This window comes from Prosopis cineraria, unplaced genomic scaffold (genome assembly GCF_029017545.1).
Source record: "Prosopis cineraria cultivar Desert tree isolate PC_DT_omini unplaced genomic scaffold, ASM2901754v1 PC5, whole genome shotgun sequence".
NCBI classification, from domain to species: Eukaryota; Viridiplantae; Streptophyta; class Magnoliopsida; order Fabales; family Fabaceae; genus Prosopis; species Prosopis cineraria.
The window spans coordinates 19,058,541-19,081,420 of NW_026555336.1; the positions used below are offsets into that span (position 1 = coordinate 19,058,541).

Below are 22,880 nucleotides of genomic sequence, written 5' to 3' on the forward strand. Positions count from 1 at the left end.
TACATTGCTCACTTGAGATATTTGTGGAGCCAACATTCTCCCAATCTTGGCAGCTAGCAAGTCCACATATGAATCATTAAGAATTGAAGAACCTACCATATTCACATTTCTCTTTTCCCTTGTAGAGTATTGAGCACCACTTGAAGCCATCTTGTCAATTAGTTCCCAAGCCTTTAAGGAAGTGAGGTCAATCAAGCATCCACCACTAGCGGCATCAATGTTAACTTTGTCTCTTGGAATCAAGCCCTCATAGAAATATTGGACTAAATTCTCACTAGAAATTTGATGGTGTGGGCATTTAGCCAAAAGGCCTTGGAATCTAGTCCAATACTCATAGAGACTCTCATCCTCTCCTTGTTGGACCCCATAGATTTGCTTCCTCAAATTGGTGACCTTGGAATTTGGAAAGAATTTATCTAAGAAGAGTCTTCTTAGCTCGGCCCATGTGCTTACTTTCACATAAGAAGGGTAGTTGAAATACCACTCCTTTGCTAAACCTTCAAGAGAAAATACAAAAGCCTTAGCTTGAACATCATCAACATTTACATGCATAGGCTTCATAGTATCACAAACCAATAGGAGAGTATGCAAAAACCTATGGCAATCCTCTCCTGGTAACCCATGAAATTTAGGCAATGCATTAATCAAAGAGGATTTAATTTCAAATTGAACATTAGTAGGAGGAACATATAAGCCATAAGGATTATCATGCCAATTAGGTTGAGTTAATTGCCTAATGCTCCTCTCCTCTCTAGGGTTATGCAAGCCTTCAAATTCATTATTAACATGGCCATCATCATGCAAATTCTCATTCCCATTCCCATGGCCCTCATTATGCACATGCTCATGTCCTAAGATACCTTCCATTGTTGAATTACAAACCAAATGAGAATCAAGAATAGGTTGTGATCTTCTCAATCTAGAAATAGTTCTTTCAATTTCTGGATCTAATTCAACAAAAGAGGTATGTTTTCTTCGGGTCATGCACTAATCAAGCTCAAGAAAATTAAGAACAAAGAACAAACTAAACTAAAATGCAAATCAACATGAAACAATTCAAAACACACAAAAGCAAGAGAAATAATTTTTTTTTATTTTTTTATTAAACTCAATAGCAACAAAATGAAAAAAAAAATAACACCAAACAAGTAGAAAGAGAGTTAGAAATGCTCAATCAAGAAGCTTTGGCAATTCTGGAATTCGCACAGTAGGCTCTCTGGAGACAGTGAACTTGTGAATTTTCTATCAGCAAATCCACATGATAAATTCCCCTGAAACTTTTATGAGAAACACAAGAGATATACAGGAAAATTATATAAAACTTTTAGATTAAAAATCCTTCCCAATCGTTCCCAGAATTTTTCACAAGTTGGTCCTCAAGTCTGGAGAAACAGGATTTCGTCCAGAAGACCTTCAGAGCTTCTAACAAACTTTCAAATAGGAAAATGGAAAAATTGAAGAAAATCCTAAACACAAGAAACAAAGATAAGACAGCGATAAGAAAAATGAAACTGGAATCAATCAATTTGAACGCACAAAGAGGAAGATATGCTAACTCAAAGTTGAAACAGGGTTTTGGAATCCTCTGTAATGGCTCCCTGGACCTTGTTAGATTGTAAAATTTCCACAGGACACTTCCCACGTCCAAAATTGACCAAACCAATTTTAAAGTGAAGCTAGGATATAGAGCTTTCAATGAAATAAATTCCAAGTTCAAATTCCCTCAGACTCATTCCCAGTTAATTTTTCAATTTCAGACAGAGACACTAGAAACAGAGTATTTTCAGCTCTACACCAAACCAACGAAAATTGCACTAATTTTTTTTTCTTTTTCAAAACAGAATAAAAACACTCAAAACACACAAAAAACACTAAACAAAACACAAAAACAAATTTTTATAATTTTTCAAAAAATTTTCCAGGAACACTAAAAATGTAAATTAAGTACTAAACAACCTTAGAATTAAACTTAAACCATTCCCCGGCAACGGCGCCAAATTTTGATAGGAAATTAGTCGCTTATCCTCAAAATTACACTAAAGCTAACCCTAATGCAATATAGGGCCAACCCTAGGTCATCTCCCAAGGAATGGTTTTAAGTCTAATTGAAAGTTATCTAGTGAAATAAATCAACCAAAGTTTGTAGGAATTTAGTTACCTAGCTAATTACCTAATATGCAAGTAATTAAAATGCTAGTGAAAGTGAGTGAAATGAACTTCCCTTTTTACAATAATGGAACCCTAGAGATTAGTTGATTTTGGACTCATTATCTTCTCATGATTAGGCTAAGTTTAGCTTCCCTTTCCTCTTGACTAAAGCTGTCATGACTTAAGAAAATTATCCTAAGCCAATTAACCTAATTAGCTAACCTCCCTAGGTCTTAGATTAAAGTCCCTAGTTCAATTAACCAATTGGTGAAGACATTAGCCAAGTGATTCACTCAAAATCCTCTCTCAACAGCCATGGTCAAACACATAAATTGAGCAACCACAAGATTATGTCAAGCTACTCAACAACACAAGCATTAACACCACAAGATTATGCAATATTAACACAAGAAATTCACTAATTGAAAAACACAAGATTATGTGCCAAACAAAGAGTGGCAAAATTCAGTCATGGCTGTCCAAGGAAGAAATTAAATGAAACAATCCTCTCTCTTTACATCAACATCAAATTCAAATTAGAATTTATAAGCTAAGATGATTAAACCCTAGATTAAGGAATCTAACCATCTAGTAAAAAGAGAAGAGGATAGGAAACAAAAGAACTTAGCCAATTTGAAGCTCAAGACTCATCCTCCATCTTCATCTCTCTAGGATTCCACAAAGAAACTTAGCCAATCTTCATCTTCAAGAACCCTAGTGATTGCTTGTGAAGGCCAAACTCCATAGCTCTTGAATGATGGAAATGAGCTTCAATCCTTGTGAAAATGGAAGGGATGGAACGAAAATGAAGAGAGGAGAAGAATGGTATGAGTTTTGTGGAGGTTTGGTGGCTGAAAATGGAGGTTAGGGTGCTGGAAAATGAAGAACAAAAGAGAGAAAATGAAGAACACTATGAACAAGAGAGAGAGAATGTGGAAGATGAATGAGATATGTGTTGGATCCCATTTGGGGCTTAAAATGGCGTGCTCCTTGGTGTCTCCCATCAGCTGAAGCTTAATTAAAATAAGGAAAAAGAAATTAAAATGTAAATGGGAGCCTTGTCACACTTGCAAGGTGGCAACTTCCTATTGGTTTGTAGATGATTCCAATGTGTGCCTAATTTCCCATGTGTCATCCACATCATTTTAGCTGATTAATCCCTCAAAATAATCATAATTCACGTGCAAACCATCAGCCATTGACCTCAAGGAGTGTTGACCTCAATTGCCCAATTGATGCACAAGTCACATGCCACCTATGTCACATAAATCACATAATTCAATTAAATAGCATATGATATAATAAAATCTAATTCATGTCCAGAATTAAATTCATAATTAGAAGGGAGAATTTATTAAATTAACCAAGTTTCAGGCTGCACAAAATTATATAAAAATTTTCACACAAAGGCAAACCAAAAACTAGGACAAACTAAGACACTTAAGAAAGTGTTGACTTTTTTATTTAATTACTCCCAAACTAAAATGAATTTTAAAAATATAATTTCACCATTCATCAACTGGACATAAAATGCACTTTGTCAATTTTTCTTGTACATTTTCTCAAAAGTTCATTTTTTGGACCAAAATGCCCCTAGTGCACTGATCTTAGAAACTTAGGCAAAGTTCCAAATCTAATGCAATGTGTGCACTTGAAGGTGATAAATCATTAATAAAATGGTCCTAATTGACAAATAAAAGTGGGTAACAAATGTGTTCTATCACCTAGCAAGTATCTTTATTTGATCTTTTTTTTTTGCCTTAACTCTTGCCTAGTTGCCTTTTCTGGTTTTCAACCTAGCAGGTACTTTAGCTTCAAGCAAAATATCTCTTCATAGCATCCGAATTTATAGGTTTTGACAATTCTTGTCCCTCCATATCTACCAAAATAAGGGTGCCTCCTGAAAAGGCTTGCTTCACAATATAAGGGCCTTGTATGAAGGAGCCCATTTACCTCAGCAATCTTCTTGATTCGGGAGGATTTTTTTCAAGACTAGGTCCCCTGGCTTAAATTCTCTTAGCGCAGCTTATTATTAAAAGCCTTTGCCATCCTCTTTTGGTATAATTGTCCATGACATATGGCTGCTAATCACTTCTCTTCTATCATGTTCAATTGTTCAAATCGAGTTTTAATCCATTCATCTTCTTCTAACACGGATTCTATGACTACCCTTAATGAGGGTATCTCTACTTCAATTGGAGTCACAGCTTCCATGCCATATACCAACGAGTATGGTGTTACCCTAGTTGACACACGCATAGTTGTGCGATACCCATAAAGACCATAGGGAAGCATCTCATGCCAATCCTTATATGTGATTGTCATCTTTCCAATGATCTTGTTAATATTTTTATTAGCTGCCTCAATCGCCCCATTCATTTGAGGTCGATAAGGTGCCGAGTTATGGTGTTTAATCTTGAACTGTCCGCACAACTTCTGAACTTCTATCCCATTCAAATTAGGCGCATTATCTATAATAATCCGTTCTGGTAGGCCGTATCTACAGATAATGTTTGTTTTCAAAAACCTAAGGAAGTTTTCTGGGTAATGCTAGCAAAAGAAGTGGCCTCTATCCACTTTGTGAAATAATCGATAGCTACAAGGATGAAACGGTGCCCATTTGAGGCCTTAGGATTGATTGGACCGATAACATCAAGTCCCCATAAAAAGAAAGGCCAGGGGGTCACAAGGTTATGAAGCGGTTGAGGTGGGGCATGTATTTGATCAGCATAAATTTGGCATTTATAACACTTTTTGACATATTCAATGCAATCTCTTTCTATAGTTAGCCAAAAATAACCCTGTCTCTAAACTTGTTTGGCCATAATATGGCCATTAGCATGAGTTTTGCATATTCCTTCATGAACTTCTTCTAAAATTCTTCGTGCATCCCCTGAGTTAACACACCGAAGCAATGTACCATCAAAAGTTCTTTTATATAGTACATCCCCACTAAGGAAGAAATTCATTGCCATACGTCGGATAGTCTTCTTGTCATTTTCCATTGCCTCCAAAGGGTATTCTCCGCTTTTTACATAATTTTTTATATCATGAAACCATGGATGTGCCTTTATTTCATTTTCAATATTCAAGCAATATGCAGGATTAATTTTAGCCTCAATCCTAATTGGTTGAACGTGAATTCCACAATTCAACTTAACCATGACAGCTAGTGTCGCTAAAGCATCTGCAAATTGATTCTTATCATGAGATAAGTGGTGGAATCTCACTTTGTCAAATTTATTAATCAACTGGGTGAGATATTTTTGATATGGGATTAACTTGGAATCCTTAGTCTACCACTCACCAGTTGCTTGATAAATAACAAGAGCGGAATCTCCGAAAACATCAAGTTCCTTAATGCCTAATGTCACGGCAGCTTGTAAGCCATTTAAATATGCTTCATACTCAGCCATGTTGTTAGTGCAATCAAAGCCTAATTTGATGGTTAATGGAAATTGTCTGCCCTCTGGGGATATCAACACTGCTCCTAATCCATTTCCATAAATGTTCGCTGCCCCATCAAAACATCTTCCATTTCTCTTCCCCTCGTTCTTCCTCTTCTGCCACAAAAACATCCTCGCCTAGGAATTGAAAATTTATAGGTTGGCATTCCTCCATAGGATTTGCTGTCAAATAATCCACAATGATATTTCCTTTAATTGACTTGCGAGTCATGTATTTCATATCATATTCTGAGAGTATTACCTGCCACTTAGAAACTCGACCTGACACATGAGGACTCTCAAAAATATATTTTATTGGATCCATTCATGAAATCAACCATGTGGTATAATACAACATGTATTGCCTTAGCCGTTGAGTAACCCATACTAAACTACAACATGTCTTTTCAATTAATGAATAGCGTGATTCACAATCAGTGAACTTCTTACTCAAATAATAAACTGCTTTTTCCTTTTTGCCAACTTCATCAAGTTGCCCCAGCATTGCACCCACGGATGTAGGTCTTATGGTTAAGTAAAGAAATAAAGGCCGACCAGGTATTGGAGGTACTAATAGTGGAGGGTTCAATAAGTAGTCCTTAATCTTGTCAAAAGCTTACTGACAATGTTCATCCCATTTGTCAGTATGTTTTTTTTGTAATAATTTAAAAAGTGGATCACAAGTAGCAGTTAGATTGGCTATGAATCTAGATATATAATTCAAGTGCCCTAAAAACCTGCGAACCTCTCTCTCTGTTTGTGGCGGCCTTATGTCGCAAATTGCTTTGACCTTATCAGGATCTACCTTTATGCCCTTCTTACTGATAATAAAACCTAACAATTTTCCTGATGAGGCTCCGAATGCACATTTATTAGGGTTTAACTTGAGCTTGTATTTACGCAAGCGTTCAAACAACTTTCGAAGAATTACTACATGGCTTTCATCCTCAGCAGACTTAGCTACCATGTCATCCACATACACCTCAATCTCCTTATGCATCATATCATGAAACAATGCTACTATAGCTCGTTGATAAGTTGTACCCGCATTCTTTAATCCAAAGGGCATCACCTTATAGCAAAAGGTACCCCAAGGTGTAATGAAAGTAGTTTATGTTTGTCCTCCACGTGCATAGGAATCTGGTTGTATCCTAAATAACCATCCATGAAGGAATATCTATAATGGTGTGCTGGATTATCCATAAGCACATCAATATGCAGTAAAGGAAAGTCATCCTTAGGGCTAGCACGATTCAAGTCCCTATAATCCACACACATTCTAACTCGTCCATCCTTTTTTTAGTCCTGGAACAATGTTTGCAACCCATTGTGGATATTTGACTACTTCTAAGAATTCGGCTTCCCATTGTTTCTTTACTTCTTCTCTAATTTTAAGTGACATATCAGGGCTCATTCTTTGCAATTTTTGCTTTTTAGTTTACTATCAGGATGTAAAGGTAGCCTATGAGCAGCAATCTCTGAATCAATCCCTGGCATATCCAAGTATGACCATGCAAACACATCAAGGTACTCTCGAAACAAACTAATCATCTCTTCTTTCTCTAGATTACAACAATTTTTAACTCCTTTTTATCTTCCTCTGTCCCTAAATTTACAATTTCAATCGGCTCCTCGTGTGGCATGATGCCTCGTTCGGAAGATTCTATCATTTTTGCAAAGATTAGGGGCGTTTCTTCATCTTCATCAGTTTCATAATCATTTGTATCCATAGTGAAACATGGTTCATTCAAACTATGCTCAGGAACCAATGAATTAGACAGGAGTTTTGAGAATTCTAATTCCCTGGAAAATTATTGTGCCAGGTGAATGAGTACTTATGCGTATAAGGTGCAAATAAGAATATGAGAAAAATCCTATGGATGGAGAGAGAAAGAGTGGATAATGAAATAAAAGAAAGAAAGAAAGAAAAATGAATGAAATGACAAAGAAACAAAATATTGCATTCATTCTTTAAATAAAGTTCAGGAGTACACAAATTAACCTAAAAAGTGAAACAACACATTGAAATATTACTTTAGTGACATGACATCAACAATCTCCTTAGATTCCCAGTTGCCCAACTCTTTTACTGGTGTGTCTGGCTGTATCCATTCATCCTTTGAGCTTCCTTTGTATTCTTCACTCATCATAGCTATAAAACCATTTGGATTGATTATCTCTATAGGTGATGGAAAGGTTTCACGAATATGTGGGATTTCTTGCTTATCTTGCTTCTTTCCTTTATTCAACTTCATTTTCCTTGTCATTGATGCTTCTAAAGAAGGCTCACATCCTAGACCTTGATGTTTTGGGTTTTCTGGGAGTACTATCAGTTCTTTTATCCCTTGCAACTTTATTCCCAATCCTTTTCCTGATTTAAATCCATGGTTCTTTATGATCTTAGCCATGACTTGATTCACCTCCTCACTTGACTGGTCAATCTCAACAAACTCAAAGTTTTAATATGCACTTTCAAATAATTGCTTAGTATTCTCAATATAAGGCACCGCACTTGGCTTACTAATTATCAGTTCTTCTTCTCCTCTTATGGTAATAAGTCTTACATCATTAATGTATTTGAGTCTTTGGTATAGAGTCGAGGGTACAGCCCCAACATCATGAATCCAGGGTCTACCAAGTAACATGGTATAAGCAGCATCGATATCCATAACTTGAAATTCTACCATGAAAGTACTTGGTCCAATTTGCAATAGAAGGCAGACATTGCCTACAACTTCTCATCTTGTCCCATCAAATGCCCTGACTACCACGTCACTATGTTTCATACAAGATGCATCAATAGGTAAAAGTTCCATGGTAGATCGAGGTAAGACATTTAAGGCAGAACCCCCATCAATCAATACTTTGGCTATTACATAACCATGGCACTTTAAAGTAATGTGGAGCGCCTTTAGACGTTGAGAAGCTGTCGGGAAGATCTCATTTTTGGAGAATGCAATTAATGTAGAGTTTTTCACAGCATTAACTAGATTAACCACTTTCTCAGGAGTTATGTTTGGGCACACATAAGCCTCATTTAGAACCTTTTGTAAAGCCTTTCGATGTACTTCAGAACTGAAAATGAGGGACAATATTGAAATTCGTGCTAGGGTCTTATTCAATTGTTCCACAATGTTATATTCGCTTTGCTTCATGATCTTTAAAAATTCATCAGTCCCTTCTTCTTTTCTTTTCATGGTATACTCTTTAGTGCCTGAGCTTTCTCCAACTTCTAAACCTTACCCCCTAGCGTATAGGTTTCGTTGGCGTAAATTCGACCACTTCGTGTAATTCCACTAATAGTAATGTCAACATTACTAGCTTTGTTTAGTGTCCCTTGATCGCGAGGGCCTTCAATTCTTAAGCCATAATTTTAGGGCACAGCATGATTGCTATGATATGGGAATGGTACTGGTACGTGGAGGAGAGCAATAGGTTTCTTGTTATTGACATTATGAGATGTTTTGCCAATAAGCAAAAAGGATTTTTCTGCTGATTCCTTCACTTCATAAATTGGCTTATTTATCGAAAAGGATGAATTTTCTCCTTCTGCAGCTTGCAACTCCTTATTGATTACAAAATATGTAACCTTTCCATCTAATGCACATACATTTCTCATATTTTTTCTGTCAATGCCCACAATCCCTAATATCATCATTTTTTGAGCTAACTCTTTGAAAGGAATATATTTTTCAATGTCATGACCTATAACCTCTTGGTAATATTCACAAAAATCAAACATAGCTCAAGAAGTTCTTTCATTACTCCCACAGCTTTGCTGGATGTAGCCCAACTCTCTTAAGTGCTCATACAGCTGCTTCATGGTGCAAGGAATGTCCTCTACTACTTTTGAAAGGCTAATGTCATTATCTATCATGGCAACTGGTTTTCCTTTCTCATGTTCAGGTAGGGGATTGGTGGTGATATTAGGATTGCTACCTGTCTTAATCCCAATATGATTGTTATCTAATAGAAGGAGCACATGTCTTCTGAAAGCATCACATTTGCCAATAGAGTGGCCAGCCACCCCCATGTGGTATTCACATGTTGCATTTGGATCATACCAAGCTGGGAAAGGTGGTTGGAGAGGTTTAATAGGTTGAGGCCCAATAAGATTCTTTGCAACTAAATCTTTATACAACTCTGTCTGTAACATCCCAATTTAAATTTTAATAGTTAATTTGGGTTAATAGAAATTTTAAAAAAATATTTAGAGGTAAATAAATTAGTAGGAAATGATCATTAAATCTAACTTAGGATATAATTCTAAATTAAAATTTTTTAAAAAATTATTATTAATTAATTAATTAAAAAAATATTATTAAATTATTATTATAAAAAAAGGTATGCAAAAAAAGAGAGAGAAGAAGAAAAAGAGAAGTTTGCTTTCGGCCGCCGCCTCAACAGTAAAATAAAATAATACAAAAAAAAAGAAGAAGAAGAAGAAGAGAGAGGAAATAATTTAAAAAAAATGTGGGACCCACTGAATTTTTATAAAAACTCACCCGTTTCCTTTCATTTCTTCAATTCTTTTCCTGCGCAAGAGCTGAGGCGGAGAGAAGCGAGTCGCCGATGTGAAATATCTAAATTTTTAAGGTAAGAGTTTTTAATAGGATATTTAGGGTGTGATTTTAAGCTTTTCAAGACTAAGTAAGTGTTCTAAAAATTTTTGTTAGTCATCCTTCTTCTTTAGTTTCTGAGTTTGTAGTGGTAGAAAATTTAAGATCTGGAAGAGGGATGAATTTATGTTGAATAAATATGATTTTTGAGGTTGTCAGTAGTATAATAAATGTTCTAGAGTATAAATTTATTGGTCAAGATTGTGGTGAGAGAGAAATTTTAAGGAATAATTTATTAAAAAAGCCACAAGGTAACCATGCTTTTAATTTGTGATTAGTGTTACTTCATGTTAATTGGGTGATTATTGAGAAAATTATGAATTTTGTAATATTGTATAATTGTGCAATATTATTATGAATTTGTTTAATTATTATGGGAGGTGTTGGGAGACTTGCTATTATTGTTGTATTTATGTGCCATGTCGTACGCCCCTATTGGAGCTCAATAGGTGGCTTGTAAGGGCTCGAGCTAATCTACCTTTGGCCGGGTAATTTAGCACCGAGTGAGGGCTACGGCTCGAGGTTAATGGAGGGATATAAGGATGGTTGTTTGTGTTTATTATAATATTTCTTATATTTGTTGGAATTATATTATTTTTAATTCTTACTTAGTAAGCACACACTTAACTGTTTGTATACACTATCATAAATTGGCTTTGGTTACTGGGACTTTTGAGTCTCATTATGTGGTTAACAATTTTCAGGAGAAGAGCCACGAGTGACACGTGGAGGAGTCCCAGAGGCTTGGTGGTATAGATCCACTATCTCTTTTGGGTATTTAATTTATGATTTATAATGTGTTATATTGCCAATATTAGGGCTTTTTATTTATTGTCAATTATATGAATATATAAATGTAATCATGCCTTTCAAACTATTTCTATTTTTGGTACAATTTGGATGACTGTAATTTTAATATTTGGTTTACTTTGGATTGGTTAAAATGGCATGATTATAAGACCAAATAATTGGCTTGTGTTAAAAATTTATTAAATTGCTTATTTTACTTGTTGGGAGTATAAGGATGGACAAATGTGATTTAGCCTAATGGCATGTGGGAGGTAAAAATTTATCTAAAATGTTATAGTGTGTGAGTTGAAGCCAATTATAAAATATTTTATATTGAAATTATTGATATAAAAATGTGTTGGGTGGCTGTAACCCAACTATGGTTGAGTTAAATTATTTAAAAAAAAAATTTTGGTGTGTTACACTGTCCGTGTGACATTAAAGTTTGGTAATGGGCGCTCGTCCTGAGGCGGCCTTACTGGTCTTGCTCCAATATGGTGTTGATTACTCATTTGATGATTAAATTGAGCATTTGGAGGAGTATCATAAAATTATGCCCTTGGTCGTGTTGAATCAAACCGTGCAAAGTTGTTTGGTTAGGAATACGAAGGGTTATGGACGCGATTGAAGGTTTGTTGGTAGGGTCCTTGCACATAATTGATGTCTCCCTCCTTTTTCTTCCCCACTTGTGCTTTCTTGGCTTCTGAGGGTGTATTTTCTAATCTTCCTCTCCGTATGCTTGTATCAATTCGTTCACCTACTTCAATAAGATCAGAAAAATCTCGAGCCTGTGTTCCTAACATAATCTTATGATAAGGATCAGCTAGAGCATTAATAAAATAAGTTCGTAACTCTGACTCAATTAGAGGAGGTTGAACTTCGGAGGCAACTGATCTCCATCTTTGGGCATATTCCTTAAAAGTCTCATTAGCCTTCTTCTTCATCCCTTCTAACTGTTCCCTTGTTAGGGCTATGCTTAGGTTAAACCTGTATTATTTCATGAATGCCCTAACCAAATCACCCCATTTCTTATATTTGGAGCGATCAGATTTCATAAACCACCTTAATGCACTCCCTGTGAGACTTTCTTAGAAGAAATTAATGAGGAACTTTTCTTCCCTTGACCAAACTGACATCTTTGTGTAGTAAGTAACTAAATGATATTCAGGATCACCACTACCATCATACTTGGTGAAGTCTGGTACTTTAACTTTTTTTGGAACAGTCACTTCCGGTGGTAAGCAAAGTTCATCAATCTTAAGGGATCCCCAGGTGACTGGACCTTGTAAAGCCTGAAGTTGATCCTTCATTTCTAACATCTCTTCTTTCCAGCTATCCTTGGAATTGTCTTCTATGCCTTTTAGTAATGCATTATTAAAACCTTCAGTTGGATCTATAACCAGAATGTTATATGTATATACTTCTCCCTTATTCCACTCTTAGGTAGGTTGTTCAGGGGATTTCGCTATAGGATCAATCCTTCCACCGACTGCTGTACTATTAACAACCCCCCTTGTGGCTATAAAGACTCATTTCCTTAGTTTCCACTAGGAGGTTGGGGGTTACTAGTGTTAGCTATCCCACTTGCATTCATATTTCGCAACAACTTCATCATTTCACCTATTTGAGCTTGTATAAGGGTCACTTGATTTTTCAAAGATGATACTTCTTCTTCCATTCTTTCCTCATGCTCAAGGTCACGAACCTCCATTGCCATAGCCTTAACTCAGGCACGAGTCAAATAAACCCGGGTAGGGTGATGAGTTTGGTTAAACGAATTCTTTACCGGAGTAATGTTATCTTCCTGATTAAAAATAAATAAATAAATTATAGATCTTTTTTTAAAAAAAATGGAAATTAGTGGATTGTCACTTAGAGTTGGCATACAAAATACTAGGTCACTTGAATGCGAATCACCACTTGTTTAAAGAATTATCATAGTTTCCTTATTCCCTTAAGATACGTATTGTATTCATAAGAATATAAGGTTGGCAATCAATTCATAAGAACTCTAGTTTCTTTATAAATGATGTCCATTACAAAAGAGAATCTCTTGGTGCAAAATACAAGCAGCCCAAACATTTTACATATAATTCCCTCACATCACCATGATTGTGCTAGTGCCCTTATTTCCCCCATAACATCATCACATAGCATAATGAAATCTGACATTTCTGCTGAAGTTTTAAAGGGATGGCTCATGTGCTCTGCTTGTGTGTAAACCTCCCAGAATCTTGGAATGGTTATATTTGCCAATTGAATCCAACTTTCAGCTCGACCCCTCCATTTTTCTGCCTCTTCTGCTTTTCTGGAATAAAGTGTCCTCCAATCATCTAACGCGTCAATTTGTTGTTGTATTTGTTCTAGCAAATTTTGAATTGTGCCAGATGTATCTCTTCTAACTGCTGCTAATTCATTTGCCTTTGCCTCCAATTGCTTAGTAACCATTTCCACCTTTTGTGATAAACTCTTTAAAGGACGAAGGGCTTGTACTTCATTATTGAGAGCGTCCCTTTCTTTAGTGACCTTTATCAACTTGATCCGGTTATCCTTCACCTCCTGATCATGCTCTTTAAGTTGTATATGCATGTCACACATTGTGCATTTGAGCTTTAAATTCTCCTTTTTCAATTGATCTATCTTTGTACTCTCTTGCCATGTATCTTGTCTCTTCATCCTTTGTATTTGCTCTTATAAGGAAGTATACTCGTGTTGTAGGTGGGTTAAAGCTTTTTTGTTCTCTTGATCTGCTTTGGTGAATCTTTCTATCTCCTCACCCCTTCTTTCAAATTGTCTCGTTAACTCCTTCTGTGCTTCTGTTGTGTCACTGCTAAGCAAAGGATCAAGGGGAGCAAAAGCTGGATTAGTTCCCTGAATTCTTTTTGTTAACCAAGTTAGATAATCTTCATCTGCCCTTGTCAGATGCACCCCTAACTCCATCTTTCCTCTATATAGAACTTTACCCCATGCATTTGCCACCTTTTGGCTTAGATTCTTAGTTGTGGCATCATCATGAAGAAATTGAATTCTCTGTACTTCTTCTCCCGAAGGAATTTTTTGTTGGAAACCCAGTTGTCTTAATAATAATGCAGGATTGTAGTTTATTCCTCCCCGCGGCCTTATGAGTGGAACATTTAAGAAATCCCCGCATTGATAAATTATTTTCTCATTGCTCCACCATATCAATTTCCAATAAACTCTTCCTTCTTGAAGTTGATTAAAAACTTCACTCTACCCTTTTCGGTCTAATATGGTCCTGCCTTCTTTATTCTTGAATGCAGTAAGTGGATTATAGGAATCATGCCATTTCCTTTCTTGGAATTCTTTTCCGTACAAGTGATTCATAAACCACACATTTAATAAGTGAAGGCAACACCTCAATCTTCCCTTTTTCTTGGCATGACAGTGGCTTAAAGTCATGTAGGTTTCTACCAGAATTGCTAGTACGGGGTTAATTCGGTGATATTCTACCATGTAAAATACACTGATTGCATGTAAATCAATTATCCCTATAACAAATGGGAATAGAATTACTCCATAAATTACCATAGCAAAAACCCTATTGAAAACAATCCATCTTTTCTGCTCAGCCAATTTGACCAAGTATTTCTCCATAAATGCCCTTGAAATCCCCTCCTCCTTTCCTGAACAAAGCAATTTGACCTCCTCAATATTTAGGTTAAGAAGCTTGGCAATTTGATTTTTTGATGGTAGATATCCTGGGTATTTATAGACTTGATCTCCTTCCTCAAGAGGCATCCCTAAGAAAGCTCCATATTCCTCTATTGTAGGAGCGAGTTGAAAGTCTGGGAATGTAAAACTCCTCAATGTATCATCCTAATACTGCCCCAAAACAATCATGGCATCAGTTTGAACTGGTACGTAAAGCAAGTCCAAAAGATCCCCATATTTCTTCCTAAAATCAGATAATGAATTCCTTTTGATGTGTCGAGAAAGTTCTTTCAAGTCGTCTAATGTTTCCATCATTGCCTCCAACCTTATTCCCTTGCCTCTATACACTACTCCTGTTGGAATTGCATCCATGACATTCATTGTGCTTTTCACTTGTATGCTAACCTTTCTTAACAATCCACTTTATTTCCTATTAAAATAAGAAATGAAAAGAAAATGAAAAGGTACTATGTCACAAATATAATTTAATCATAGCTTCTATCCCTTCAAATCCTTATTAAATTTCAGGGGAATAAAAATTAGAGTTTATTTTATAGGAGATGGAGTATTTTCACAATTATAGTTAATGTTTTTTTTACAAGCCTAATTAATTAACACTAACTTATTAACAATCTTACTCACTCCTCTGATTCCTTACTGCTCCTTAAGAAAAAAAATGCCTACCAATTAAATGACATATATATATATATATATATATATTACTAATGGCTTTTATAGAATATTTATAATCTAAATAGTATCTTTTGATATTGAAAAATTCGCTATCTATTCTTTGTTTAAGGAAATGACGTGGAACAAAGTTTTTTTTTTTTACATGAAATATTATCCTTAGGCAGGATATCTCAGGAGCACTTCATCCACATACTATAGGGATATTAGCAATCTTGACTTATTATGTGCAAAGTTCTTGGTTTGATCTAACAAGCCTAGCATGGGCAACCAAGCTGCTTCTACCATGAAGATAGAAACCCCATTTAATAAATTTATTCCTCCGAGAGCTTTTCAACCCTTCAAGGAGTAAACTTAATAAATAAGTAACAACTCGGGCGAAGTTTTCATAGTAATCTCTAGGAATATGAACATTCCTTAGGAAAACCGTTACCAACTTCTGCTAACCTAAGGCTTCCTTAGACCCGGGTATAGGGCCCGTTATGTGTGTGAGGGTAAGTATATGCAAATCTAATATTCCCTATCTCTTATCTACCAATCAAGTCAAATGAAGAGATAAATATATGTACAAATAAGTGTCTTCTATCCTAGAATTCATTCCACTTGTTATCTATCCTAAGACATGTTATAAAACAAATTAAAAGACAAAGAAGAGAAATAATAAGGGAAAAAGCAGATAAAAATTAAAAAGGATAATAGTAAAAAAGAAAAACCATATTATATTTTGAACACAACAAACTTATATAGGTTTGACTCTCTAAATCCCCAGTGGAGTCGCCAACTGTCGCACCCGGAAATGCGACGAGGACGGTGCGAGAGCGGAGGTTCCAGCCTTCGGAAGGAAGACCGAAAAAAATGGGAGTCGCCACCAAGATTTTAAGGGAAATCTTGGGAAACCATTTAAAGGAGGATAAGGATGGTTTGCAAAAACAGAGAACAAGTTTGGGAGTCGGTTGAGTGTGGGGAAGGTGTTAGGCACCCCACAACACCCGTTCGTCAGAACGGTTACCCGAAGTTTGTTGTGCTATATTAATATGGTTTTAAAATTATTCTAATTATCCCTTTTATATTCATGTGTTTGATATAAAAATGATAAGAATTAAGTGAGAAATATTTATTTATTTACGGGGAGGACTTGACTCAGAATCTAACTCTAAGGCCTACGTACCCTGTGATGGGATCAAAGTCCACGTAGTTCGGGCTTTATAAGTTGTTGGTGAAAATATTTTTTGAAGAGAAATTAATTAGAAATAATTTACCATTTTGCAAATAAAACAATTTCTGAAATTTCGGTGTGTGTGTTTTAAATTGCAAAAAGTGATTTAATTTCAATCATTTTCTCAATTTTTGATTTTTTTGAAATAAAGAAAAGAGTTTTAAAATTATTTTTTATTTCTATTTTTTGATTGAACATTTAATTGTTATACCTGCAGAGCCGTATTGGCTCACACGATAATACAATTATTCTAAATATCTGCGGAGATTTTAAAATCTCTCACAATAAAAGAATTAAATTTATTTATATGTTAATAATAATTTATTCAAGCATGCATATATATATATATATATATGTATATATTTTAGAGAATTTTAATCATCATACCTACAAAGCCTTATTAGCTTTTACGGTAATACGATTATCCTAAATATCTGCGGGGATTCAAAATCCTCACACCATAAAGGATTAAATATTATATATTTAAGAAAAATATTTTAATATGTAATTATATAATTTGCATTTTTTTTATAAAAAATCTTAATCGCTATACCTACGAAGTCTTATTGACTTTCATGGTAAGATGATTATTCTAGAGGTTTATGGATATTCAAAAATCTCATATGACCAGAAGATTTAATGCATTAATTTAATTAATTAATTATATTATAAAAAAATTTATAATTTTATTTATAAAATTTATTTATTTATTTATTTTGTGAGTTAATGACCACGACATTTGCAAGGACTTATTATCCTTCACAACGAGGTGATTAAGCTGAATATCTATGAATTTTTTTTTTAAATCTCTCATGATATCATTCAAATGTTTTAATTGATTATATATGTGAAATAATAGGAACAAACTCCTTCATTTAACCACACATTTAAAATCTCCATATGTAAATGATGTCATGCAAAATCAAAATTATCTTCAAGAATTAATCAATTATTATTAAATGGAAATTAAACACAAAATAATGTATGACTTTGAGAAATAAAGAAATTTAAGTTAGAAGACAAACTTGAATCTACTTATCACTTAGCTCAACAATAAAATTTTTGTTCAAAATGTTAGAATAAAAAAAAAACATCATGCGAAAATATTATAACTAAATCAACCTCATTTGTAAAAGCATAGAAATACATGTTAGAGCATATTTAAGGTATGCAACATAATTTAGAGAAAAAAAACACAGTGATATAAAACTATTTTCTTTTTAAGTATTTTCTTAAATATTCCCTATCCATATGTAAACTTTCAAAACTTCCAAAATTCTTTATTTCAAATACAAGAAAGTATCATCAAGGATCTAATATATTTATTCTTCTAACATGTTTAAAATAAAAATTCTATATATAATTAAAATATTGAAAATAAATTTTAACACAAGTTGATTAAAATTCTCCTTCACACACGCCCCAAACAAACCTTCTGAAACCGAAAACGGGAGTAAACCTAATGCTCAATTTTGTACATGTAAAAGGTTAGGAAGTTATTAACCTTTCTCAAATGTCTGCTGCTATCCTTGTGATGATGTGAAACTCAGGCGGATATCATTCTCATTCTCCTTCCCTCTTGAACTTTGCTGTCCTCGGCGTACTTGTCTGGTTGGTGAAGATCTTTGTTAAAGTAAGGAGCTCCAACTTTGCTCTGCAGCTTTTCGCCGATGGAAATGACTAGTTAGCTCCCAGTCACGCTTCTGAAATGGAATGTTTCTCTTTCGATTAGCTCCGGTCTCTGTTTCTCGTTCCCAACTCTCTCCGTCCTCCTCTAGCTTTGTTTTCTTCTTCTTTTCTTCTCCCTCTCTTCTCCTCTTTTCGTTCATTCCCCTGCCCCTGTTTTCTTCTTCTTTTTCTCCCCTCCCAGGTGCTCTTGTTTTCTACATTTTTATATTCTAGGTCTCTCCCTCTCGATCTCCTCTTTTCTTCCTTTTCTGCCTTTTCTTTTAATGCTCTATTTTTCTACGCGTTTTTTTTGTGCATGCGTGTGCTGAAAGCTCCCTCATTTCTGGCTTTTTTGCATGAGTGGTGCTTCCTCCTTTTTCTCTGCTCTACATTTCATTTTTTTACAGTAGCTCTCCACATCTCCCGGTCGTGTGTTTCATGTGTAAACGTTAGCCTCTGTTTTTTTTTTGCTTTTCTTCTGCTACTACTCTCTCTTCTTTTTCGCACGTGTACCCTCTTACTCTTCCCCTAACTTTTGCTGTGTTCCTGCTGTGCGTGTGTTCTTTGTGTCTGTCTGGTCTGTCTCGCGTGTGTGTGTGTTCTCTGTGTCTGTCTGATCTCGTGTCTGTGTGTGTGCTTCCTTCTTTTTTTTGTCACGTCTCCTCTGATCCTGCTGAAAAGGCTTGTGTCTCTTGGTTATGTGTGTATGCTTCCTTCGCTTGTCTGGTGTTTCTGCAATGAAGGACTAGAATGGATGGTTAAACGCTGGTTCCAGCTTTTAACCTTCAGTGAACACACACACACACGTTCCAGCGTTTAGCCTTCGGTTTACACATACACAAACACACACACACATTCACACACATGTATATATAAATATATTATATATTTAATCACAATTTTTAGTTGTTTATTTATATATATATTTTTAAAAAAAATCCTTAAAGGATTGAATTTTTATTTTTTCATATTTATTATATTTTTAGTTTTTTTTTCTTATGAGCTAAAGAAATAAAATCCTAATCAGCAGATTATAATATTAAACCCTATTAATTAAAGTTTTTTTTGTTTTGAAAATATAATCCTAAAAAGGATTAAATTTTATTTTTATTTTTTTATTATTTTTTGGTTATTTATTATTAACTTTAAAAAAAATGCTCGGACAAAATACGGTGTTCACAGTTTGTCTAAATAATTCTTGAAGAATCACTGTGAGATAGTATTGCCTGGACTGTTTTTGTTTTTGATCCATTCGTGGTTGGTTTTTTTTTTTAATATAAGGCCATAATAAAAATCGTGCAAGCAGGCCTAAATCAAATCATATTTAAAGCTATAAGGATTCTATAATCAACTAGCAGACTATCAAATAAAGTGATATCAAAATTTTATCTAGAAGCTTTGTGGGCTAGAAAATCATTGCATCAATTAGCTTCTCTATAAATGTAATCTAAGGTAATTACTTGATTCCTTATGATAAAATTCTTGATATTCCTAATAATTGTAGAGAGAGGGTGGAAATTGGAGAAACTGCTTTCAATGATGAAAAGAGCCTCTATAGAACCAAAGTAAATATCAACTCTAAAAATCTTAGCATTCTAACAAATATTAAGTCCTTCTAATATTCTTATAAGCTTAGCTACTATGCTTGGTGGGTAACTAAGATTTTTGGAAAAACCCTTAATCTAGTTACCCTTGTTATCTTTGATGAGACCTCCACAAGTTGTGACATCATTAAGGTTGACTAAGCCATCAATGTCCAGTCTAGCCCATCCAAGATTAGGCAAATTCCATCTAGTTTCGTGTTGGTGTCGATTATGTTCAAATGGTCAAGTTTGGATTAAAGCTTCAAATCATTTATATTTGTTGAGCGCTAGAGGCAATGTTGTTGTCCAAGTTAATATCTTCATAATAGAGTTTTTTGCATTTGGCTTTTCATATGATCTAGCAACCATGGGCAAAAAATTTTTGCTAGGACAATCTTCTTGTAGACAATCTTCCAACTTCATTTTTTTTTTGCATTTCAAATTATCAAATCTTGTACAAAGAGAGAAAAGGAATTAAACTTGGTAGGGTTGACTAATTTCTCCCAAACCTCCTTGGGTAGTTGCATTGATTGGGTAGTTGCAATGTTTTGCTAGAGGTCACTTGTAATTTGTAGGCTAACAACGTAATTAGCCTACTGTCAATTTTATATGGGCCTACAGGGTTGCACATAAGAATAGTCCAACTCAAACTATAATGTCCGAACTCATCGAATCTAGAATATGTCTAGATTCAATAATGTAATATTGGTTGAATGAATTATATATATATATATATATATATTTGAATATTTATTTGATAAATATATATATTTATATGAAATACAAAATTCAAAATATAATTTTATATATATATATATATATTCGAAATATATATATCCATATATGTGTATATATATATATGATATATAAAATTAAATATAGGTAATATAATATATAAATATATATGTGTGTGTGTATATATATATTCATGTATATATATAATATAATATGTATATGTGATATATATTTTATTTTATTTTATTTTATTGTATATTATATTATGTTAGTTTTAAATTTAATTTTATATGATATATTAAATTTAATAACTAATATGATATGAGAGAATATCATGCTAGTTTTATAATTTGAATTTATAAGATAAATTCGAATTAGATATGATATTATGGATTAAATTTATGAGATAAATTTAATTAAATTTTTGTGGGCTTTTAAGTGGAAGATAAAAATCTTTATCTATATACTACATATAGATAGGGACATCCTTTATAAAATAAGAGAGAGTTAGAAAAGTTCTGATGGCAAAAACACTTTGAGAGTCACAAAACACCTTATAGAAAGAAAATTAGTGTTCATAGAAGAACGAACACTAGGAGCGTTAGCACGTTGTTCGAGTTAGAGAGCTATTCGTGTAGATACTGGTAGAGGGAGTATATCTACATTGTCAGCTCTTGAGATCCAAACTCTTGAAGAGAATGTGTGCCAAGTTTGAAGAATTAAAAGGTAACTCTTCTATCCACCTTGACTTAAATGAGTTCGTTCGGTCCATACCAAAATAGGGACTTTAAAAATTTTAATCTTCTGCTGCGCCTCCCTATCCAACAAGTCAAACTTGTGAATCTCTACAATTTGGCACTTTGAAATTAGTTGGGATCTAATTTAAATTAATTGATCCCTTTGGGACCTATCTATCATTCTTCCAATGATTAACTTTCCAAAAAAATAAATTACAACATATGTTTTAATTTAAGGATTGACATAAATCTAAATTAGTGGATAATATTGTATAGTTATAGATCTACAATAAACTCAAGGGCAAATTGTCCTGCTCATTTTCAAAGAATTACATATACAAATATAACTATAAATGTATGTATGTTACGCTTTATTATTATCACACATTTTTTTATTTTTTGAACCCACAGAAATTTGTCCAGATTAATGGCCTGAACCAATTACTTCCTCGTTTATATTTACTTGTCTTTATGGAATGAAACACAGAGATTAAGGAAGATAGAAAATTTATGCAAAATGTAAGACTTATTTTTTATTTTCGACTTTTATCCTCCATTTTATTTTTTGGTTACCCATAAGTATACTATTCAAGATATTGTTGGGTATTAAACGTGGGTACCTCTCATAATGAGAATTCAAATCTTGATACATCATATTGTGAGGGATTAACCCATTTTGCTAAACCTAGCACCTCCATTTAATACCACAACATTTAATATCATGAGTTAATTAAAAGATAGGCTAGAAAATTTTATATTCGTAGAATGGTATTATTAGAAAAAAAGTCATAATTGTACTTTAAAAATTTGAAGCAAGGCAAATATATAAAAATAAGGATAATGAAACTTTTACTCCTTTAAATTTGTTTTAGTTATGAATTTGATCCCTTAAGTTTAATTTTTATTAATTTGATCTTTTACATTCGCCTCACTAGTTGATTTGGTCTTTATTGTTTAAAGAAAAGATAACATGGTTAAAATTTATTAACATAGATAAAAGATTATTGATGGTAGCAATGTAAATTGACAAAAAGCAGTGTAATTATTTGGACAGGAAAAAACAGACTTGAAAATTTTTAAAAACAAAAGAACAAAATGCAATATAAGGATTAGATTGATAAAAATTAAATTCATTTGAAGGTTAATTTATTCTGATTTAACTATATATACATTCCAAGCCATTAACATACATTACGCATTGAATTAATTTAATAGTTAATTTATGTTTTAAAACTATAAGGAAAAATATAATAATTTAAGAAAATTTAAAAAACCAAATTAGTAATTAAAACAAACTTCAAGGACTGAAAGTTCAAGGACTGAAAGTTACGTTATCTTAAAAGAATAAATAAAAACACAAATCAGGGACAGAAATAGTAGTAATTTTTATGGGAATAGAATTAGAAACCGCATGTCATCCCACCGGCTATCCAGCAACTCATCTCATTGTGTCAGACCTCCCAATACAAATCACGAAAAAAAAAAAAGAATTAATGAAGAGCCAAAATCTTATAACACAATTTCAATTTGAAAAAAAAAAACAAGAGTGTTATTTTTAAGGTCATGTTTATATATAT

The 22,880-nt window shown here is 33.8% G+C and overlaps 1 non-coding gene and 1 pseudogene across 1 annotated transcript; one reads left to right on the forward strand and one right to left on the reverse strand.

The window, feature by feature from the left end:
• Positions 1–280: 280 nt before the first annotated feature.
• LOC129312282 (small nucleolar RNA R71) lies at positions 281–387 on the forward strand. Its single transcript, XR_008593525.1, has one exon. It is a non-coding gene; the product is annotated as a small nucleolar RNA R71 (small nucleolar RNA).
• A 3,575-nt stretch (positions 388–3,962) lies between these two features.
• On the reverse strand, positions 3,963–8,002 carry LOC129310770 (uncharacterized; annotated as a pseudogene).
• Between the last annotated feature and the right edge of the window lie 14,878 nt (positions 8,003–22,880).